Below are 9,885 nucleotides of genomic sequence, written 5' to 3'. Positions count from 1 at the left end.
GACATATAAATCTCTTGTTTATTGTGGTGTCTCTAGACTTGGAAGATTATTTGGCACAGAATACATAATTGACAAATATTCTAAATAAATTATTAATAAATTAACTAATCCTGTATTTACATTTATATTTGCACAAGGGTTATTGAGAACTCCAAAATAACAAATGGTATGCTTCTTAACAGCCCACTTAATGGTGCCACTAATAATTATATTGCTAAAAATAATTGCATAGAATGAGTTTTTTCTTTGACTTAAAACACATTTATATATATTACAAAACGTCAATATGATTAATTTTGACAGTTTACTTTGAAAATAATTACTTCAAGCTCTAATTAACTAGAATTTACTTCATTTCTACAATAGAAAAATAAAATAAACTTTTATTTCTGTATATTTTATTTCCTACTTCTCAATAAGATAACTTCAAAAGAATAGACACATAAAATAAAATAAAACAAAACATTTCTTTCTCTTACTGTAACCAATTGTGAGAAACAATGAAATAACTCTAGAATGAAAGTGAATGAGACATCTATACTAATAAAAGGGTAATATGCTAATTAGACCAGATAGACTGGACATCTTCTGGACATTATTCCAGATGGCCTTCCTGATAAAGCAGTGGGAGTGACCAGCCTGCAAACTACCCATGGTACCTCACCCAGGCTGGCCCCACCCCCAGCAGGGACCCACATTGTAATCAGAAGTGTTGCTGCAGCCCCTCACCCAGGCTAGCCCCGCCCCCAAGTGGAGACCCCCTCCCCGGTTGGAGGCGTGGCCAGCCTGCAAACTGCCCATGGCCCCTCACCAAGGCCAGCCCCGCCTCCATCAGGGACCCTCCATCCTAGCCTGAGGACCCCATCAGTGTAGGCCAGCTGGCTCCTATCAGTGTACCAGGCCTCTGTTTTATATAATAAAGGAGTAGAGGGGAAGAGATCATGTGTAAGGGGAAGAGATCAACCAAAGGACTTATATGCATGCATATAAGCCTAATCAACGGACACAGGCAACAAAGGGGTGGGGACATGAATGGGGAGTGGGGGATAACGAGGGAATAAGGACACATATGTAATACCTTAATCAATAAAGAAATTAAAAAAGAGTAATATGCAAATTGACCCTAATGGCAGAATGACCAGAATGGCAGCTGGACGAGTCACTATGAGGTGCACTGACCACCACTGGTTCCTTTCCACGGCCGGTAAGCACCAATCACCCAATGGCAAATGGGGAACCAGGGTTGGGTGGCGGCAGGGGGCCGGGCCGGCTGAAGGTAGCTGGGGAAGATGGCCTAGGGACCATACCTGTGCACGAATTTTGTATTCCAGGCCTCTAGTGAGAATTATAAAAGAAAAGGGGGTATATTTACAAAAATTAGAGAAAGATTAATCTAAGTGTGCAGGTTATTGAAAGAATAAACTTCATATAAAAATTAAAAATAAATAACATTAAACATAAATGTTATGAACTCATGGCCTTTTTAAAAGGAGTATCTTTTCTAGTTCTAGCTATAATAGAATTTGACCCAAAATCAATCTCATCTTACCTTCCAAAATTACACATGTGGAAAAATAAGATATGCAATACCGGTACTTGGTGCCCAGGATTTAGTTTCTAATGTATTTTCTCTTCCTTTGTAAGAAGAAGAAAAAAAGGAACTAGCACACTTGGATAATAACTGATCCCATGACCTGAAACATATTATGGCTGTCTCCAAATCAAGAGAAATTCAATGATGGCTTGGATAATACAAGTACAAATGAGCGCATTTTAAAAGGATTATCATTTTCTAAGTTTTGACACTATACATATAACAGAGAAAATAGTGCTGTAATTATTTTAGTCTATGAACAAAAGCATGTAATTTGTATTTAATTAATTAATTATTTTAATAATAGAGTGTAATGTCTATAATATTCTTCTTCTGTTAGGTAATTATCTTTTTATGAAGAGTAAATTTGTACCTTTCTCAATATTTGTTGCATAAGCCAAATTGTGTAGGAAAATTAAGATCCTATAGAAACAAATTGATTATAACTGGTGGTCTCTCACCATATATAGGAAAAAATAAATTTCAACTGGTTTTGAAAGATTAAGAATAAACCCAATATCACATTAGCATGTATAAAGACAGGAAATCTCTGAATGACATCCTAAGTATAATCAGACTAGAAGCCCGGTGGTGCACAAATTCCTGCATAGGTGGTATCCCTTAGCATGACTGGCCCACCTGGATTGGAGCCGATCAGGCTGGGCCAGCTGGGGAGAGGGACCTCAGGCGGTTGGCCAGCTGGCTCCTCCCCCTGGTCGAACTCCAGGTTGAACTTCTGTTGAACTCTCTGTCAAGGGGACAATTTGAATATTAGCCTTTTATTATATAGGATGATGATAAGGCTTACTTGTCTCCAGTAATGATAACAGAACAGAGCAATATATGATGTTTAATTGGCAGCAGGTTTTAGAGCATTGGACAAGAAAGAGTGAAAGAAAAAAATATTTTGGGAAGACTGACCAGGGTGAAGGATACCAAAACCTAAGTGAAAGGCTTAAGTTTGACACTAACTAGTTAGTCTTTGCTATTAAAATAATGGGACCTGGAGCTCCAGATTGAATTATCTTAAAGGGCACAACTAGGTATTATTTTCCTGCTAAGACTCACTAGTTAATAAATATGGCTGGTGTGTAGTAAGTATTAAATACATATACATTAAATGAAGTGAATGAATAAATGAATGGGCCTTATTTAAGTCCATTTAAGTAAGGTAATATAAGAAACTTTTAAAGTGTTCAAAGCAACTCTCCTTTGATGTTTCCTTTTATTACATTATGAGATTCATATGACCTTTTGGTTTTAATTTTGTTTTAGCAAAATTTAATGTTTAATTAATGATAAAAACTGTTATTCCAGGTCATTATTACCTAGTCTTCTTACAAATTGAACAATTTTTAAAGTATTTTCTTTACATTTTAGTAATTTTTTTTTCTTTTTTAAAATATATTTTTATTCATCTCAGAGAGGAAGGGAGAGGGAAAAAGAGACAGAAACATACATGGATGATGAGAGAGAATCATTGTTTGGCTGCCTCCTGCATGCCTCACACTGTGCATCAAGCCTGCAACCCGGGCATGTACCCTAATGGGGAACCATGACCTCCTGGTTCACAGGTTGATGCTCAACCATTGAGCCATGCCAGCTGGACTTCTTGTGTAATTTTATAGGTCTTCTCAAATACTCTAATCAGATAAATATACATTATAAATAAACATCATATGCATCTAACCCATAAAATATATTTTTAAAAACTCTGAAATAGTTGTTATATTGTTCATGCACTTTTTATACTGAGATCTTCCAGAAAACAAAATAATTTTAAAAGAGAAATATTTTCTACTTTGTATGCATGAATAACCATGAATTTTGAATAATTAACTAATTCCCACAAAATCGTTACATACATTTAAGTTAGTTCCTAGTAATAGGAATTTTAGGATATGTGCTATGACTATGTTGGTAAGAGAAGTACAACATTTTCTACTTTTGAGAAAAAGATAATCAAAGGCACTTAGTGTAGAGGAATAATTAAATATATGCAAATGTTGAATTCTAGCTTCTAGAAGACTTTGCTTTTTGTGTGGTGAGTTCAATTAAAAAATTGCAAGCATGAAAACAAGTTATTAGGTAGTATTATTACTTCACCATCAAGAGTTTAGAGTAATCAAACATTCATTTTCTCACAAATGTCAACTAAATTAATCATGTACAGTTGATTAAATGAAACAAAAGTTCTGATATTGCCAAGGAATGTATATTTTGTCATCTCTAGTACATGTTAACATTCTAATTTATATTTGGATTGTAAATATAAACATAAATATATTATAGGTCTTTAAAATTTAATTGAAAGTACAAAAGGGAAAAAAATTTAAATACTGGTAGGTGGTCTAAGCATCCCACTTATTTGTGCACTAAAATAGTCTTTGCCAGTTAGTGTTTGTAACCTATAATGATTTTCTCTTTATGAACATTGCATATATTATTTAGGGATTTCCAAGTTATGGTAGTAGATAATGATTAATGCTTTGTTCTTCAACCATTGGAATATACAATAAATCTTCCAATAAATTTCAAACTTTCAACAGTATTGGAAATCAAGAATCTCTAATATTTCTCAAAGAAGTATTCTATCAAAGTGTAATTGATGTCATGAAGCAAAATACACAGTGGACAACAGAGATATAGAGGGAAGAAGGGACAATACCAAATTTTATTCATTTATCTGTGAAATCATTTCACTCTTTTCCTAAAAGAAAAAGAGAGGACTGTGTCATTTGTCCTCCCCATTCTATCCCATTCATACCTTTTGTTCTCCAATCAGTCCTGTTCTGAACTAAAAAAGCTGTGGAAATGGTGCCCTATTGGAAAATGTAGTTCTTTATTTTTACCATCTCTAATGAAAGTAAAAAAAGAATTCTTAAGAGTACCCAGGCAGTGAGACCAACGTATCCTTCCTTAGACCAAAAAGTTTACATAAAACAGATGCAATTACAAAACATCAACAACAGAAACTATATTACACCAGTTATGGTATGGGCTAATCAGTTATTATTTTTCATATTAAGAAAATAATTTTAGTAGCAATGGCTATTATGAGAAAGGAGAATTCACTGATTTAGACCTAATACCAATATGACATCAGAAGAAGTTTTATATCTTTTATTTCATGGATGTTGCAAGTTGCAAAAATAACAATAACAAAAGAAAACAAAACCCAAACTTTTGAAGAAAGATGTACCACATGAACGGAAATTTATTTTAGGAATCTGATACTCTTATGCTCTCAATCTGAGCATTGAAAGCTATGGCAAAAACACAAGAAACCATGATGGAAATTGAGTTGATTTTAGTCTCAGGAAAAAACGAGTAGAGAATACAGTGAGACAAGGAAATGCGTCAAAGGATTTAATATTGCAGACTGAAATTCAGTTTTAGATATAATGAAGTGTAGTGATGGTGTTGCAGAAATTGAATCTGTCATATGGAGGACAAACCTACAACATTTACCCTGAATACAAAAATAACAGAAAAATACAATTACAAACCCCATGATAAGATGTGGGAAGATAGAATAAGAAAATTTATGTTCCTAAGGAGGAGATCAAAATGAATGGATCTGAAAGAAAATCAATATGATATATAATTTAACAAAACATTATACAATGGAAGAAAGGTTTGACTTATAAGACAAAGTATTTACTAAGAAAAATACACCCTCTTATCTTAGTGAATTCATAAAGCAATTCAAGAAAAAAATGAGTAATGGTACAATCTGGGAGGCAGAAAATGACTCTTTTACTCTAAGGAATAAAAAATGATCTTTGAAACCTCTGCAATAATAAGTACAGAAGAAAGTAGAATAAAATTCACAATATTTTGAGAGAGAAAGGAAATAAAAATTTATATGCCAGGTGGTTTGTCAATCATGTATGTAGGGTAGAGAAAATGAACAATCCATATTCTCTCATAAGAAACACTTTGATATATATTCTACAGAAAAAAATATGAATTACTTTTGAATGTATCAATTAAACATTTAATGCTAGCTATTTGTAATACAATTATTACAGCCATATGCAATGGTAGGCACTCAGGATAAAATGATGGGCCAAATTTCACAGAGCACTACAAGGTGATATTTGTACTTAATGCAGTGCTAGAGAGTGTATACCTAAGAGGACCACAGAAGAGATCAAAGATACCTCAGGCAAAATGATGTCAGAATAGATGGATGTGTCCTGAGCCTTGTCCTGGAGCAGCTGAATTGAATAACATCCATCCTGAATTGGTGAAGGAGACACAACTGGTGAGATAATTTGCAGCTGGGAAGGGCAGAAGATCCCTGGAGAAAGGTAAAATCAAAGAGAGGGCTCACCTCTCTGCATGCCTGATCACCCTTAACCACTCTGCCTGCCAGCCTGATCACCCAACTGCTCCCCTCCCCTTGCTGGCCTGCTCCCCCCACTGCTGGCCTGCTTGCCCCCAACTGACCCATCCTGCCAGCCTGATCACCCTCAACTTCCCCTCCTGCCATCCTGCTCACTCCCAAATGTCCCCCATGCCAGCCTGATTGCTCCCAACTGCCCCCCTGCTGGCCTGCTCTCCCCCAAATGTCCCCCTGCTAGCCTACTTGCCTCCACTGTCACCCCCTGCTGGACTGCTCGCCTCCAACTGCCCCCCTGCAAGCCTGCTCTGCCCTCACTGCATCTCCCTTTAGCCCCGCCCCCATGGCTTTGTCCAGAAGGATGCCTGGAAGGTCTCCCAGGCTAATTAGCATATTACCCTTTTATTAGTATACACTAGGGGCCTGTTGCAGGAAGATTCCTGCAAGTGGCCACTGCAGCTGTGCGTGCACGCTGCCCTCACCCATCGAACCCTACCTGCCTTGCCTGCCACCACTGTTGCCTGCCCTGCTCGCTCTTTCCCTCTGGCAGCCGCCTTGCTTTCCCCTTTCCCTCCCTCTTCTTTCTACTATGCTGTCTTCAGTCTTCACTCCTCCCTCAGTGTATGCAAATTAACCGTCTTCTTTGTTGGGTTAATTTGCATACACCCGCTCTGATTAGCTGTGGGCCTAGTGAAGGTACAATTAGTATTTTTTCTCTTTCATTACAAAAGCATACTATGGTACTAGTAAATGGCAATTTGGAGTCAGTCATGCATTTAATATGTCTTGAACAGTTTAAATTATTTATATTCCCATGTGTTTTTTTGTTTGTTTGTTTCCTAAATAAAACCATGCCTTGATTTTAGCTCTCCCTGTCAGAATTTTGTGCATCTGTAACATCTTTTTTGTGGTAGTCCAGTTTTCCTAAAATCTTTGTCAATGTGCTGTGAAAGATTAAAAATGAGATTATGTAGTATATTTGATATTAAATTGTGAATTAGTGGGACTTTGATGTAACAGCATGTCAAAATTTGAAGATATTGGTAATTTATACTTCATTAAAAAAATTAGCCTCCAAACTTTCAGCTTGAAATTCACCAGAATAACTATTTAAAAAAGAATCACTACATGGCTTTACATTTTGGGTACATGTGTTAAGAATTGTGTACAAATTGAAATGTCTGCTTATTTATCCTCAAAACAACCAATAAAAATCTCAATTGTGAAATAAAATAAAATCAGAAGATGGAAAAATTATAAGTCCTTACTTATCTATAGCTTACTAAATTAGCAAATATTGACACTTCAATTGAAACTTGCTACATAATAGATAAGAAGAGTTCTGAGAGTATAACACATCCACATGTTCTGTGCTTTTCTGAAGCTCCCTGTAGATATGCATTTTTAGAACTCTCTCCTAAGCACTTTTCAGCAAAGGAAATCTTGCTATAAAGCATTTTATTAAAATATAAATTTACCTTTCTGAGAGTCTAAGCCTATGTCCCACATTCTTAAGAATATATAGTGAACTCTCACTATAAAAGACAAAGCCTGTAAGTGGTAGTACTTGTCCTCATTTTCCAATATCTAATTTAGGTCAGAGTCAATACTTGTTTAATGAGTGCTGTTATCCCTTAATAGGTAATTCTACCCTTACACCCACCAAGATAATAAAGGAAATGACATTTTGAAGGAGACATTACTGCATGTTTAAAATAACTGATTATAAAATCCTCTATGGAGCCATGCCATTGTTTGGTTCCCGTTTAAGAAGGAACATTTATTGCTTACACCTGAGTATGTTATAAATAAGAATTAATCATGGATAGGTTGCACAGACTGCTCATGAATAGAAAATTTTAACATTACAAATGTTAGTTTATTAATGTTTGAATGCACAAAAGCTTGCAATAATATAAAAGTGTTTGGTTGTAAACAAAGGGTGGATGACTATTCAAAAAGAAGAAAAGATAGAAAGAAAGGTTATACAGTGAGGTTTTTATTAAAATATTAAAAATTCATTTTCAATAATTACATTTCTTGACATTTGCAATAAAATAATAAATAATAAATGATGAGAACAAATACAATTTTGTGAATAGTTGAAAAACTCCTGCATTGAATAAAAATTGATCAATAGTGTGTCAGTCTTTTTAAATTTATCATATTTTAATATGACATGTATTTATCTGCATTCTCTCTCTCTCTCTCTCTCTCTCTCTCTCTCTCTCTCTCTCTCTCTCTCTCTCTTTCTCTCTCTCTCTCTCTCTCTCTTCCTCTCTTTCCCCCTACTAATGAACTTGAAAACAAAGGTCTCAGTGTAAATGAGTACATATTTCAATTAGATATTGGTCATGCTTTCAGATTAAACTCTAAACTAAATTTATAATAACAGTCCTAGCCAGTTTGGCTCAGTGGATAGAGTATCAGACTACAGACCAAAAGGTACCAGATTCGATTTTGGGCAAGGGCATGTACTTGATTGCAGGTTCCTCCTGGCCTGGGCCCTGGTCAGGACTCATGCAGGAAGCAACCAATCCATGTGTTTCTCTCATATCAATGTTTCTCTCTATCTTTCCCTCTCCTACTCTCTCTTTCCACCCAATGAAAAAATATCCTTGGGTGAGGATTTAAAAAATTAAAATAAAAATTAAAAAATATATCAACTTATGAAAATGTATTTAGTTAAATATCAGTAGAAAAAAATCAAGTATTTTTTTTTATAGAAAGCCAATAAAATGTGTTTTAATTTAAGTACAGAAGTTTGTCTGGGACTTATAGTTTATTCAAAATAAAAGTATAAATGACCCCTATTCCAGCCACTCAAAAGGCATCATGTCAAAATGGAAATATACATTACTGTAGCTGAAATGTGAAGTAGTCTTTTTTATTTCTCATCATGGTTGTATATGGGTAGAGATTGGTGGGGATGGGAGCTATTTTAAGGGAAAATAGAGTATGCACATGTCACCCATACACCCCATTGCCCTAATGTCTTATGATTTACTGTGACATTTTCCATTTGGGAACACTGCATACATACACTCCATAGTAACACTGTGCCTGTGGTAACTCATTGGTGCTTTATGCTTAGGTATAGACGTTGAAGAACCAGAAAAGTTTCTATACAAAATTGGAAAGAGAAAGAGAAAAAAAGAGTGAGAGATATAGGTTTATTTATGAAGCAAAATCTGGATAAAAGCAATTATGGAAAATTCCAAAGGATTTTAAAATTTAGTTTAAAAACTTACTCTCTGTGAATGATAGGGAATTCTCTCTGTTTTCTATGGATTATTGTCAAAAGTTGAGGCCAATGTACAGAAGTCAGTTTGAATCAAGAGTAGAATACAGTCAATCGATTACTCACGTATTGTTTGAAAACTAACCATTGGTTTGTCAAGTTTAGCTCATGCTTGATATTTCAACATTTGTCTATGAGTAGGAACCAAAGAAGAACTTAAAAGTGTTGTTGCAATCTGATGTCAGAATATATTTTGATTGCATTCTCTTCGATTTTAATAGCCGGAAGCTGTGTGAATATAAAGGTTGCCTTCTCCAGTCTCAAAAAGCAAACTCTACATAGTAGAAGATAATTTCCTTTAGTCTCACTTGGTACCAACAATAATATAAAATCATAGCATTTAGCCCCAACTTCTATCCACTCTCTGAGTTCTACAGGAACAATAAATGTATCAGAAGGGTATGAAAAAATCATGTGATTCTTCAAAGGCAGATTACTGAGGTTACAGTGGCAACCATTTTTTTTTTAAAGCATTGCAATACAATTTAACCTGAAAGAAGATACTTGAAATGCTAAAGCCGATAGATTGCTTTAGAGCTGTTAGACTTTAGCTACTCATTCTGGGCTATTTCTTATGATTGTGAAGTCACATCTAAGAAGAGAGTGACAACCCTAGATATACATTAAGTCTTAGCATCTGGC

This window comes from Pipistrellus hanaki (assembly GCF_964339955.1).
Source record: "Pipistrellus hanaki genome assembly, chromosome: X".
In the NCBI taxonomy this organism is placed as follows: domain Eukaryota; kingdom Metazoa; phylum Chordata; class Mammalia; order Chiroptera; family Vespertilionidae; genus Pipistrellus; species Pipistrellus hanaki.
This window is presented reverse-complemented; position numbering follows the sequence as displayed.